The sequence below is a fragment of the Lepeophtheirus salmonis genome, chromosome 4 (genome assembly GCF_016086655.4).
Source record: "Lepeophtheirus salmonis chromosome 4, UVic_Lsal_1.4, whole genome shotgun sequence".
Lineage (NCBI taxonomy): Eukaryota > Metazoa > Arthropoda > Copepoda > Siphonostomatoida > Caligidae > Lepeophtheirus > Lepeophtheirus salmonis.
This window is the reverse complement of record NC_052134.2, coordinates 40730626-40745780: the sequence shown is the minus strand read 5'-3', so window position 1 is coordinate 40745780 and position 15155 is coordinate 40730626. Positions and strand designations below refer to the sequence as shown.

General features: G+C 29.3%; 1 protein-coding gene across 5 annotated transcripts in view; it reads left to right on the top strand.

Moving 5' to 3' along the window:
• Nucleotides 1-15155, top strand: part of LOC121115937 (uncharacterized) — a 106833-nt gene that overhangs the window by 25456 nt on the left and 66222 nt on the right. The gene's annotated exons all lie outside the window — the stretch shown is intronic.

The window sequence follows — 15155 nt, the reverse complement described above, 5'->3', positions numbered from 1 at the left end:
TTCTCAAAGATGTATACTGTTAACTTTATTTTGACCCACAACCTTTCCTCCAATAAAAACAGAAAAAAGACTCGAAACCTGTTATTAATCAGCGCATTCTTCCAAACTTTGGAATTATTACTCAATAATTGTAAGAAATTGTTCACAACTTAATAAGAGCTCATTCAAAGTTGAGAACAGTTCCTTACTATCTATAAAAAATAGTTGAGAAGAATTGGCAAACTATCAACTAATGTTAAAGCTATTTTATTAAAGGAAATATTAAGATGTACAATAAAAATCTCAGAGGGTGAACACTTGAATCTAACTATTGCCATAAAATAATAAATAAAAGCTCTCTGTTAATTTACAAGTACATCTTGGATATTTGTTGATGTTGTATTTCTTTTTTTAAAACGTCTGTATAAAAAAGTACATATATAAGTAGAAGAAACTTAACTCAAATTGTATGTGAGGGGAAGTTACTCAATGGGGACTCAATGCCTAATAATAATGATTAATGGATGTGCAAATTCAATTTTTTTTTATTATCTCTCAAAATAGGACTACATATACATTATTACATATTATATTCATTAGACTGTCCTATTTTTGGGTTAAGACTCTCTGCACAAGTGAGAAACTAAAAACTATTTTTTCCAAAGTTTGGGCATCTGAAATCATTTTAATTTGAAAAAAAAAAATTCCTTATGCCACAAAACTGCTAGTATATTTATGCTATGAGTAAAAAGTTGAAGTTTTTATATTTGTTAGTTTTCGGTTTATCAGTTAAAAATGAAATAATTTGCGTTTTTTCTATTCTATCAAAGATATTACGTTCCTATTTTTTGTTTTACAACTCTACTTATTTAAATAACGTTGAATTTTACTATGTTATGTAAATAACTAAGGAAAATATACACAATATGTATAAGTGATCAAATGAATACTAGAAAATAAAAGAAGTACAAATTTTGACTCACAGCATCATATTTGTTAAGGTACAAAAGGCTTAAAATGGCCAATTCGGACGAAAATTACAAAAACTTTGTTAAATTCAGTTTTTAAAGATCAATCGCAGACCTTAATATATTAACCCGAAAATGGGACAGCCTAATGTACATATATCGTTTTTAGTAACATCCTTTTTCAAATGATGACGTTACAAGAAAAGACGCAATAAAAAAAAATAATCGTATAACTTCAATTCAATGAATTGAAGTAATCCATCTTTATTGTATTTATTATAATATTAACATACAAATTTTATATCTTTGTGTATCTGTTATTCCATTCAGGCCTGGATGATAAATGATGATTTTAAAATCCAAAGATAAAATTCAGTGATAATAAAATTTGAAAATAAAATAATCAAAGAAAGAAGTTAATATAAATATTTATTATATCGATCATATCACATCCATTCGGCCAAATATTTTTATTCCATAGCTTGATTAAATTTAGTAATAGATATTGCAAATTCCAAATCTTTTTTTTTTGCAAACATATTATTGGATTCTGAATTATGCAAATTTAGACAAAATTGTTATTGGATATTTATTATCACATAAAAACATCTTCTGAATCGTTGTAGAAATATAAACAAAAAAACTATTTGTGAAAAGTAAAAATATGTTGATTTTTTTAATATTCAAAACTTGTTTTATATTAACTCGTTTTGTTACTATGAGCCTATTATTCTTTTAAATTTGACCTTTTGGATTCATATCTAGGGAACTGTTCATTTGCTTACCATTTACAGATAAAAATTTAAATATATACTAAATTTTATCATATTTTTTGTTGTTGAAGATAAAAATTGCCTTCTTTTGGAGAGGTTCAATGACCAACATTCATGGTTAAATTTGAATATTTTAAAATGTGAACTGCCTTAGTGCTAAACTTAATGTCAAACTGATCTGTCATGTACATATTTATTTGATTTTTTTCAATTTAGCAGAAAAAAGTATTGAATATTTAAATTTTTTTGTAATATTAGAGGTTAAAGAAATCCCTTCGTAAATGAAGATAGAATTTCATTACTTAATCTAAGTTTTACTTGTTCTTTTTTCGCTTTTTATAGACATGTTGCTTAGAGATATAGATATGATTTATTTACACATACAAGTATAAAAGAAAATTCTAGGCAATTAAAAATTGTTTTCCTTAACAAATTAATTATGATCTTTCATAAGCCCTTCCCTTGAACAAACAGTTTACTAGCAGAACATCAAGAGATTTTTTTTTCAAGGACACGCATTAGGAAATTAGGAAAGTATTGAGAAATGGGTAATAGATAATGCGTCTGTCCTGAAATACTTGCAAATGACTGTAAACTATCTACTTACATCACAGTGTTATCACATTTACTGTAGTTTTTGTTGTCAATCCTCTACTCTTGCTTCTTATCAGTGTTCATAACGTATATTTTTTCAACATGAATTATATCATGTTTGCTAAGAAATGAACTTATTCTTATCCTTAAAGTAAAAATAGTCCAATATTTGCGCCGTAAAACAAGTTTTGGTCTTTTTCTTTTTTTGCCGAATAAAAGGTTACGTGATGCAATGAATATCACCATATCTCATACTATGAACAGATTTCAACCTATCTATCATGTATTGATGATTATATCATTTTATTTTCAACCGTTCTTTCAGCAGGAGCAAAAAACAATCTCATTAGTTATTATTGTAATTGGCCATTTGGGGGGGAGGGGGGGAATCTTGGTTTTTGGAATTTTATTTTTTTGAAAAAAATTTAAATTCCATAATTATTTACAAAAAATTTCTGAAATTAAATTTATATTATAATATTAAAATTTTTGGAAAAAATTCAAAGTTATTCATTTTTTTTTTAATTTAGAGATTACAGCCGCCCCTTCCAATTACCAGATGCATTCATCATTCCAACTGTTGACTATAAATTCCAGATTAAATGTATAAAATATTTAGACAGTTTGATAAATATTATATATATATTAGTTCAGTAGTTTAAAACTCAAATAAGAACCAAGATCAGAGAAATCAACACCTAACAAAGTATTACAATGTAAATTTTCATATTTTTGAATGAATACTAACGTGTTCAGGATGTAAATATTTTGTGTACAAATTGTAACTTGTATTCAGAAAATTGTGCTAAGTTCAACCCAAAATGAGATAATGTGTTTTACAGGAATGACTTACAAAATATCTGATGAGGAAACAGGGGCGTCCTCAGGCGGTGGGCTGGAAATACTGTATTTCATACAACATCTTCCATCCCCCCCTTATTTTTTCAATTTTAAGTTCTAAAATTTAATTTTATGTAAATCGTATGAATTTTTAAACTTTTCTCCAAAAAATTCCATATTTGAGCTTTAAAATGTTTTTTCCAAAAAACGTAACTTTTTGGGAACAGCTGTATATTGTTGATTTTTTGATTTTTTTCAAAATATTTCCTTTCTATTTATTTTTTTTTCAATTTCTTTAAAATTATTTAAAATAAATGAGTTCTGTATAATGATTCTATCATGGATAAATCGACATACAAATTTGTGAACAACACATACTAATTGAATATGATCCGAGACATGATCTAACTGCATAACGAAGATATCATCAAATATATGAGAAATCGCAAAATTGCTAAAATTTGAATAAATGAATAAGGTGTGCCTGCAGGTACATGATGGAAAAACCAGACGCACTTAGATCAAGAAATATTCCCGCGTACCTTGCTCTTTTCCAAGAAACATAATATTTATGGATAAATATTATGTTTTACATGCTTAAACATAGTTTGAACTAATTGAAAATCTTTCTAAATAATATATATCTACATACAAAATATAGGAATTCAATATTTTTTTTAAATATAAAAAATTAATAGAGAATGCTGTGCTTGAACTTAGATATTGTATATGAAAACGCAAATGGAAGCAAGTATTAACAAAGAGCAATATATTTTATGTAGTCTTGAACTCTTCATTTTTATGAATCATCATGAATTCAGGAATCAAATTACATTTACGATATATATACATATATAAGTATATAAATGTATATGAGCTATTTTTAAATATCAAAAGTGTAAATATTACTTAACAATATGTATTTTAAATTAAATATTCCGATTATTATCCGCCTATTTGTTTCAACTGCTTTGTGATTAACGACTCTTTCTTCTGACGTCTAAATGTTCTCCTGTAACACTTGGTCTTGGAAATTTTTATAGTCTATATAGATAGGTGTTGTTTTTGTTCATATGAACACAACTACCCTAAAGTGAAGTAAAACAAGAAAAATTGTCTTGCTGATAAAACTAAACAAACTTTAAATTACTGTATAATGATCCATTTGTGAGAAGACAGGTGTAAAAACTCTATTACTGGTAGTATTAGGTGTTATAACAAATAAAACTTGTATATAAATAGATAGAGAACCATTAAATGTATCAATAAAATTAATTATTAAATTTCTTAATCGAAACACCTAATTTGTTAAATTAAATATTATTCAAACAAACAGATTTCATACAACTAGTAGGTTTTTTTTTTCTGTTTAATTTTTGAAATGCATTCGACAATATTACCTTCGACCAGTCTTGGTGGAGGCAAAGCTGTATATCAAGTGGCGATACGCGTCTGTTAGCTTGAGATGATATACTTGTATGGTCTACGTGAAATCCTTTTTCCTTCCATGACATCCCTAGCTAACTATATTATAATCATATAGTAGTATTTATCACATGGTCTTCGTTTTGCTAATAGGCAATAACAATGATCAATTGCTGCACACATGTAGCAATCTTCATTGCATAAATATACCATTCTTCCAAAGGGACCTTTGGGCATGCTAGGAAGTACTTATAACCGTTTTATTTCATTAATATCCAGGCTCAGCTGCATTAAATAAAATAAAAAAAAAGATATAGAGGAAAATATCTTACCGAGTTGTCCATTGAAATATGAACACTTACTAACTAAATAATTAATTAAGGTTGAGTGATTGAAGTTAATTCATATTTCTTTATATTAAAGCATAAACAATTAGTTACAAAAAAAAAAAAATATCAGCTCTCTGGTTTACGTACAAGTTGAAAAAATGACACTTGAACGTGATCAACGAATTTCCATTCGTGCACTCCAAGCAGTTGAGTGTCTCCAGGACCAGTTTCTACGCCATCAACCAGTCCCAAACGTTGGGGAGGAAGAAAGGCCTGACAAAAAGGGCAAACTGGACCCGTTAGACTTTAATAAAATAACCCAAGCCAATTCTCTCAAGTCCATGAGGGATAATACAAGAGATCTCCAGATTTCACACCAGACTGACTAGAGACCTATCAAAAAGGACCCTTGTGAGGGTGGAGAGGCCAATTTTGACACCAGAAATAAAAGAATCACATCTCTACTGTTGCAAGACTCTTTTAAGTTATTTTGAACTCTAGACCCCGCTACATCCCGGATGCCAACCCCCTCGACATGCACCTCAAAGGTGAAGTCGAGGGGAAGGCCTGCAGTGACTGTCATTCAAACACTGAGGCCCTCAAAGTCAATGTCAACCAGCACTGGACACCATAACAGAGGACTACATCCACAGCGGGTTAAAGGCCTTCTGCTGCCACCTGAAAGCCATCATCCCCGATAAGGGCAGCTACCTTAATTATAAAGACAATTCAAAAACAAATCTATTTATAGTATCAATTTTATTGAATTTGTTTGTGTAAGTAGATATGTATATAAATTATTTATTGTTGATGTTTAAAATTACAAGTGTTCATATTTTAATGTGCCACTTATATGTATACGATTCAATTTTATTGAAAATAAAAATAGAAACAATCTATTAATGGCTCCGATCATCATTATATGTATAAATATAAATATTTTTGTTGAAGTTTAAAATTACAAGTGTTCATATTTTAATGTACCACTTATATGTATGCTATTCAATTTTATCGAAAATAAAAACAGAAACAATCTATTAATGGCTCCGATCATCATTATACTTGTAAATATAAATATTTCTGCCTTTATCTATAAAATTGTGAAAAAATTGCGTTGGTGATAAAAATCAAATAAAGTATCAAATAGAATAAAGCGAATGAGGTATAGACAAGATTACATATACTAAACTTCCGACAAGAGGTTTTTTGTTCTGTTTTTGTTTTTTTTGCAATCTGTTCATTAAATAAATGTATTTTTTTTTAAATTCGTGTTTACTAACAATGATCGAATCAGCATAAATAATTAATTATCTCTTCTAGATGAATAAAATATAAATTTAGACGTATTTACATTATATTCAAGTGAATAAAAAGAATATGAATATCCGTGGTCGAATACGCTCGGTCCGTAAGATATCTTCATCTAGCCTTTCATCAAATAAAACTTTTTCATATAAAATAATAACCCGTCAAAATTAACAAGTTTTTTTTGTTTTTCTTTTGACGAACCGATTTTTATTTTAAAATATGTATAAGGATCGTATTTGATTATATGGCTATCTATGAGACACTATGTATTTAATTTGGTCACCTTACATCAAAAGGTTGCCAACCCGTGATATAGTACGAACGTTAATCAGTTTCTGTTATACTCAGGGTGTTTCAAATTTCATATATTTGTATTGTATAAAAGTTATAGGTGGATATGAAAATCTAGTGTGTTTTTTTTTTGTTGTTTTTTATTGCTCTTCCGCTTTTTTCATTAGTAATTTCAAAAACGAATTTTCCTCGGTTCTTGCCATTATTATTTAACTCCCTCTGGAGTAGTGAACTTCCTTCTCTATTACATTCAATTTTATTTTTAAACATAATAGAACTTTCGTGTATGCTATTAAAACATAGGAAGTGACCTTGAGGATTTGTTGCAGTGTTATAATTGTAAGTCCTTGTTGGACTCAGAGTTGAATCGACAATCAAACGACATGCATGAAAGTTGCTTGTTTTCAAAACATTCTTCAAATTGTTCAAGTTACCATGTTGATTTTTGGTTTCATTTTTCAACATGCCCAAAATACAAGGAATCCACGAAAATTTATAGTGTACAGCTATTCTTCATTCCTCCTCACAGTTTGCACAAGTGCTATATAACCAGATCAGAGGATGTAGACGTCGAGGACTGTTGGCAGATATATATACAGAGTAGGGCAGCAACTATAAGACTCGAGAGATGGATTTAGAAATACATTAATAATTTTATATTTTCAGCAAATAGGGAAAAAATAATGTTAAAAAACATGTAGACAAGGTTTTTGCAAAACTTTTTTCAATCAATGTGTCCACCTTCGTTATAAATCACTGGCTTTACATATCCCTTGAAGGTCATGCAGGGCTTGATGACAAACTCATCTAACAAGTTGTCCCATGAAGCTACTATGGAGGACTTCAGTGAGTCTACATTTGGTTATCAGGTCCTGTTGGTTTAATTCTCCGAAGTGTCCTATATAGAAAGGTCTAGAGGAAGGGGCCATATCTATTTGGACCAGAATCTTACCATGTTATCTGCACAGAACTTTGGCACATGGCGGACGTATGAGAGGGGACCGTCCTGAGTCCACGCATAGTTACCCTCTGGGTAGTTGGTCTTTAGCCATGGCAAGATGGTGTACCTAAGCACTGAGCATCCTAATTTGTATGGATTCTTAAAATAACCTGTATTCATCTCCTGGTTCAACTGAGAAAACAATTCAGCCCTTAAATCAATTTATCGCAATTGAATTTCATAATTGGCGTCAGTTTTTATTATGTCAAAAATTGATGAAACTAGAATGAGGTTGATATTGGTTCTTTCATAAGACTAAGTCCTTACCCGTTTCCCTCCGCTGTTCCTCGGTCTTGAGAACCCATGTAACAACGTCTGGTAAGTGAGAAGGAAAAACATCAAAACAACATTACATAAGACTTATTTTTTTATACATATTTATGTATGTATGTAAGTGGGATCTAATTTGCGCGTTTACAACCTCATACATACATTGATGTATGTATATTTAATCCTAACTGAGGGAAATCCTCAAAGTGTTGTTAAAAAAATATTTTTACTTACTTGGTAGAACTTGTTTCTCCTGTCTTATAAACATTTATGTTTGTAGACCAAAAAGTCGTTTGTATATACGTATAATTAATACATTTAACATTTTTTTAACAATCCTCAGCAGAATGCATTGCCTATGAATTTTCTTTTATTATTTTACACATGCCTTTATTCCGTATTTTTTACAGCTTTACCCATAACACACTTTACCTTCGACTAGGGCACTGACGCGAGAATCATTTAGCTTTTATGAAATCATGCCGACAGTCAATTTATGCCTAAGAAGACACACCCTATTCAAGTTTGAATTAACATCACTTCTCTAGTATGAATGTTGCTCGTAATCCAAAAGTTTATTTTATGGAAACTACTTTAATTCCTTTTGGTTATTATTTATTTAAGCCAATGAATCTATTCAAATAATAATGATTAACCTTTGCAAATTTAATTCACACTTCTGAAACGCCTCAGAGATAGTATTAATTCCTTGTTGTTCGTATTTAGCAGAGACCCTTAGCAGCAACTTTTTTACATATATTGATTTTCAATACATTTGTATGCAGTAAATGAATTCACAAAAGACAAAAATATTAATGTCTCCTTCAATGGAAGTCCATTGTATTCTGCAATAATTAAGTAATGGGCAAGTGTTTGTTCCTATTCATTTATGATAATGAGATATTATTGATTTTAGACACAGGTATTAGGTTTTTAAAAAAGGATAATGACTCTTCAGTAGAGTGGCTCTTATTGTGTACTTAAAATCAATACTTTTATTTTCATTCTCTCACCACCTTCTTTGTCGTTTTTAAAAGTAAAAATATATTCCACCATTTAGAGGTGGCCAATCACTCTTCAACTTTTGAATAAAACTTTAAATTTCACGACATTTCGAGACATTTTTATGTTGAAATACACATGAAACGTAGAATAAACTAATGTTTGACTAAGAAGAGAAAAGTGCACCAAATCATGGTTCGTTTTGTAGATGAAGTACTTTGTAATAAAATAAATGTTAATTAATCTAATTGATGTTGAAAATGATTTAATATTGGAATTTCAAAAACGAATTATTGACATAAAAATTGAGATAGGGATACAAATTTTTAAGTTTAAAGATAGGTTAATAGATATACAAGGTTAGACCACCATGTAATCGGGCTTTCTAGAATTTTCAATCTGATGTATTGTACCGATTACTGGGCTAGAAAGACAGATTTTGACAAAATACGTAACCACTCATTTACTATAACGTCAATGTTAAAAGCGTAGTGGAAGTCAAACATCGGTCGTACATGCGTTATGGTATAACCTTGTCTTTCTATTAACCTTGTAGTCCTTGTAACCTACTCCTAAGTAGGAATTACTTTTTTAAATAATCCCTTGCTTAACTGAGTGAGAGAGAAAAAAAAATGGCATTAGACAAACATTGTGTTTTTGTGAATGGTGTATTCCAAGAAAAAGTTTATTTGTCCTTGTTTTTTCTATACTACCTAAAGTTTGTTTCTGACACACTTGAAAAAAATTGAGATTTTTGAGCTCTGTTTTTCAATTCATGCCTCACTTACCTTGACAATAATTTGTTGTAGATCAGCACAAAATCTAATTTATATCAAAAGTAATAAAATAATTGGACATTTCTAATATATTTTTTTTTACTTAATAAATAGTATAAAAGATTCCATATTTGATTTACATATTTGGATTCGTTGGATGTAGGTTAAGATACACAATGATATTATAGTCTATAATAATAATATAGACGTAATTTCTCTAAAATTTGACACTCTACCCAATCTTTGTACAAATTTAGGACCAAGTGGACCAAATAACTATGTGTTGAAGAGTCATATTGTTAAATGCAGGTATTACAAATTATTTTTGTACAGATCAAATTCCATTTGTCAGAGTAAACTTGCCCTATTTGTTGGGTAACCATATTTTGATTTCCAAAAAATAAGACACTTGACTCGATTAGTTCTAGATTTGAAAATAAAGTAATAACAAATTTAGATTATTTATTTTTTTAAATGGACGATATTTTTGGTTTTTATTCAGTCATATTCCTTTTTTTATTATTGTTTATTATTTTCTAATTATGTCAATTTTCAACATGCCCTATTTGTTCTAACAAACTGGACATTTCACAAATAATTTTAAAAATCCCAAACGTCACGAAAAAGATATATAATGAGGGAACGGTTGGTTTTCCTTAATTTTAGTTCAAATCTAAAAACTACAAAATATTGTAATATATGTATATAAGTGTAAGAAAATGCGTGAAAATTGCGGAAAAACTACTTTTTGCTTACATTTATATACTGATATTAATAAATGTAAACAAAAAAATTTCGTCAGATTTTATGTATATTTCACATTGTTTTTTTTATTTATATGTGATTTCACCATTTGTGACGTCAGAGAATTGCATTTTAAGTCAAGAATAAAAGAAAAGAAAAAAAAGAGAGGGAAAAGAAAGAAGTAAAAGTGAAGAGTGAGAATGGAGAGGAAAGAGTGGAAGGCGGAAGATGAGGAGAGCTAAAAAATACTTTCTCCTTTTTATATATATAATAATAATATAATCATAGAGAAACTAAGAGAAGAGAAACTGTAAAATAAGCACTAAAATATTCTTATTACTAAGGTAGATAGAGAAGGAATTTTTCTTTCTCTTCCATTTTTCTTTCTTCTTCTCTAGAAAAATGGCGGTGAAGGAATGCACACGTACATACCTACATTCTTTGATGTCATAATATAACATGAAATCTGATGTAATGAGTGACGTATGAATGGACGTCATAAGTTATTGTACTTCCATTGATGCATAATAGTGCGAGGAGAAGGCGGGAGCGATAATTATAGCATTAATTAATTAAGACCAAATGCTTAATATACAGTTTTCTGTTATTTGGTTGGGGGGGGGGAAGAAAATAAATTACTCCAATAAAGATTTTAACCTTCTTTATTTAAAATAGCATTAGTTCAGTGAAAATATTATAGTTATATTTAAATTTAAAATATATTTATTTTATTGTCCATTTTTAAATCCATTTACACAAAAGACAAGCTAATTCTTCTTTTAGAGGGAGATGTTAACATCACGATGACGTATTAAATAATGAACAAAAAAGAAGAAAAAGCACACGCATGAACCGTTTTTTCCTTTTCTAATCGCTAAACTAGGTTTTTCTTTGCACACATCCCATCTTTAGTAACAACTAAGTCCCCATCCTTAATTGTCCTATTTAATGGTGGATGGAGTCGGTGGGTTTATCCATAGCCTAACTTTGATAATTGGTTCGAGGGAGACGTAATTTTGACGCACAATTGTATATACATACTAGTCTATTATTAGGTTGGGGTTTGTTGAGCCAAATTTCAATTTTTGGGAATATTGTTCAATAATACTCCTGGTCATAAGTTCAACAAACTCTGGGACATGCTGACATAGTAGCAATTATAAATAAATAATTATGGTAAAAATCCTTGATTATCCATATCCATGAAAAAAAACTAATTGAACCAAAAATATATATTTGAGATAATAAAATAAGCATTTAAATTAATAAACAAAATTTCATATGGAAAAAGGCTGCACAACATATAAAATTATTATCTATAAATATGATAAAATACTCTTGTTGCTATGCCGTTTATTGAGAGAATTCAATGTATTCCATCTATGCACACATATATAATAGGTATCCAATATGACTTTTCATATCATTACAGGAAAAAATAAATGATAATTATTATATTCTGTATTATTTTGTGTTCGTCATATTTTTTACTTTATAATTGGGATGAAGAAACTTGCAAAAAGAATCTAGGACTCCACAGTATACAAGGATGACGACATTTTGAAAAAGTATTTCTTCTTTCTGGAATTTTCCATTCGCTTCTCTTTCATTTATTTATTTGATATTTGCACTACTTAATTTTATATAACATGCTAAAAAAAAATAATACATATAGAACCATTCATTTTTTTATTGGTGAAAAAACTCTTGGATTTTAGTTAAAATAATTATCTTAATTGAAGGATTATTTTAAATTCATTCTTAATCCTCTTGAAAGAAAGGTTTAAATTTTGACAAAAACATTTGCATAGCTCTAGTACTGTGTTGGTCCCCATTTCTTCAACTCAGTTCAGTCTTAGAACCGGTTCTTACAACTGTTGATTTTTTCCTAAAAATGTCATAGCGAATTAAGCCAAAGAAGAAATATGATTATAAGATTAAGAGCATTGCAAAAAAATATGTCTATTTTCATAATAATACAATATATTGCAAAAATTTACAATTTTTTACTTAGTTATATAATTTATTATATCATACATATATAACTGACTATTTAAAAAAGGAAAAGCACACTCAATGACGTAACAAGGGATATATTTTTTTTTTTAAATGGGCTATTTTTGTGTAAGTCATGGGATTTTGATAGAAATTTCAATACCTATTTAAAGACCAACTATAGGGATTGGATTGAACTGGATCGTGTCCTCAGTCCTATATAAAGACCGATCACATAACATAATCACATCGGATAATGAATGATTTTTGTTTTTTTTTTGGTATTTTTTTTTTCAAGTTCTATGATCATTAATCTTGTTTAAGGATCTAAAGAGGTACTATAGACACGATTAGTACACAAAAGAGATCTAGGGTGTCATCCTATGCTATTTTGTGTACCTTTGATCATGGACTTCTAGCACCGGTCCTGACTATAGGGGATGTTTTAACATTGGATTTATGTACAGAGCAGAATATGTTGTCCGTTTTCCTCTCCCTTAATGATCATTCTTTTCAGTGAGGAAAAAAGACCTGATCGACATTGAATATTTTTCATTGTCCCCTCTGAAAGAAGTGACTGCAAATGGTGGGATATGATTAATAAAAAATACAGTTTGAGGAACGATCCAATTCTACTAATTATTTAGGTTATTGTTTTTAAAATGTCAATTGTATTTAAATAAATCAACTATTGTCTTATCTCTGGCTGTGTAAGTAATCTTTCTCAGTATACTTCAAAACCATTTACGTCATTTATGCTCGACTTTTTAACTCCCTTTAAACGAAATGGTTTTATCAAAGTTTTTTGAGAGTTTGAGGATCTTTTTTCATCATATCCTCGGTTCTTTCCTCCAATCTCAAGGACTCTGCTCCTCCCATTAAATTCTGAACTTCTCTAATTTGGCAAGTCATATTCGACTTAATTCGAGGATAAGGCATTTATTTGTTGGCTGCGTCATGTTGAGTTTCTAACTTACGACGTTTCTATTGATAAACGATTCAATGGATACTTATACAAATATATTCTATACAAAGGTATATTCTTACATTATATGTATACAGGTTTCATTCCCACTAATCTTCTTATGAGATGACCCTACAGAAGACAATGTCCCACCCAAATTTTTGCCTAAGTATGGATTTTTAAAAAACAAATTGCGGCCCATGATATGTCAAATTATTTGTGCCAGGTTATTATCCCTTATAATATTTATGTACAATAATACCTCGAATTGCATGTAATTTAGACTGAAGATATCATATGTATAACGATAATATATCTCTTTGATACGTAGCAAATTTATTTAAGAAGAATGTTTACTAATCTCCCTTACTCTAGACCTGTGCTTCTTGACTTTTTCGACTATAATATTTATTTCTTAGATAGTATTTGAATATCTTCCTTATTTTAACAAAGAAAATTACTAATTTCTTGAGTATAAATACTTCTGGAAAACTTAATAGGGGACATTCTCAAGGAGGAGGAGAAGAAGTAAGGCCTGAAGCTATTCCTACCCTTGTTCGGAGTGGATTATGAAGGCTTCCTCCTTTTGTGATGTACCACGCACTTTGAGATAATCTGTCTTTGCCTAGCATGCTGATACGAGAAACAATCAGCTATTTCTAAATAAATATACAGACCCTTATTATCCAATGTTGATTCATTTGATCTTCAACTTCACGAAATAAGCTGTGGGTTTAGTTTAGGTTACACGTTCTGTATTACTGGTACATTTTTGAAATAAGTAGAAATGTTTAAGAGATAGCTTTTGACAGATATATTTTTAAAATGTGTCTGTATTTTGTTTTTGTTGTTGTAATTATTTGTGAGCCATTCACAATAATGTTACTTATGTGAATGAATGACTGAGTGTAATGCAAAATATTTATCCATGCAAGTAAATATTTTTATATGCATAGATATGTACTCGTAAATTAAATTAAATACATAAGCTTGATTGTGCATAAATATGTAAGGATTACTACATATTTACTTTGTATGTAGGCTTTTAGAGGAACAAATTAGTACAATCCTTAATAAGACCTGAATGAAAGGATTAGTTAATTTTTTTATAATGAAAAATAAAATATGGAGGAGTTCATTGTTAGTTTGGCAAAATTGTGCAAAAGTTGATTTATAATTTTGGATCTGCAATACGAATTCAACTGTTGAAAAAGCAATATGGATATGTAATAGAAATATTCCAGATTTGATTAGTACTAATTCGGGTCTTTAAGAAAATCGGTTTAGACATTAATATGCAATATAGACCGATTTTATAGAAGAAATATCCATGATGTTATTTGGATTTCTATATTGTGATTATTGGTACAATGGTGTCATATGTCGTATAACTGGAATGGGGAGAAAATCAGTCCCAATTCTCTAAATACTTTCAAAGTAAAAGCAATTCTCAGCTAAATTGAAGGAATAATCTACTCCCTCAGATGTCACCAGGTTCCAATTAAAATATATATAGAGAGAGAGAAAGTCGTAGAAAGAGAGCTCGATAATTAGGAAAACTTTACAGAAAACGGACAGTGCTTACTTCTTGCCGAATATCTTCAACATCTAACAATCAAGAAATAGAATGAAGAATTCCAAAGTTCTAAGGTATAATGCTATCTTCGAACATACTTCCAATGTGAATACCTTTTTTCCCATCAATCTCCATGTCTGGATATCAATCATTACATTTAGAGATTTTTTAATAACAATTCGTGATATCACGTTAATTATGTTAAGTTTCAATAAGTTTACAATATAACTATATAAATAATATATAAATTTCTTCTAAAAATATAGGTATTTATATTTTTTTTAAATCCATTTAAATGGATTTACTTTCTACAACTTGTTA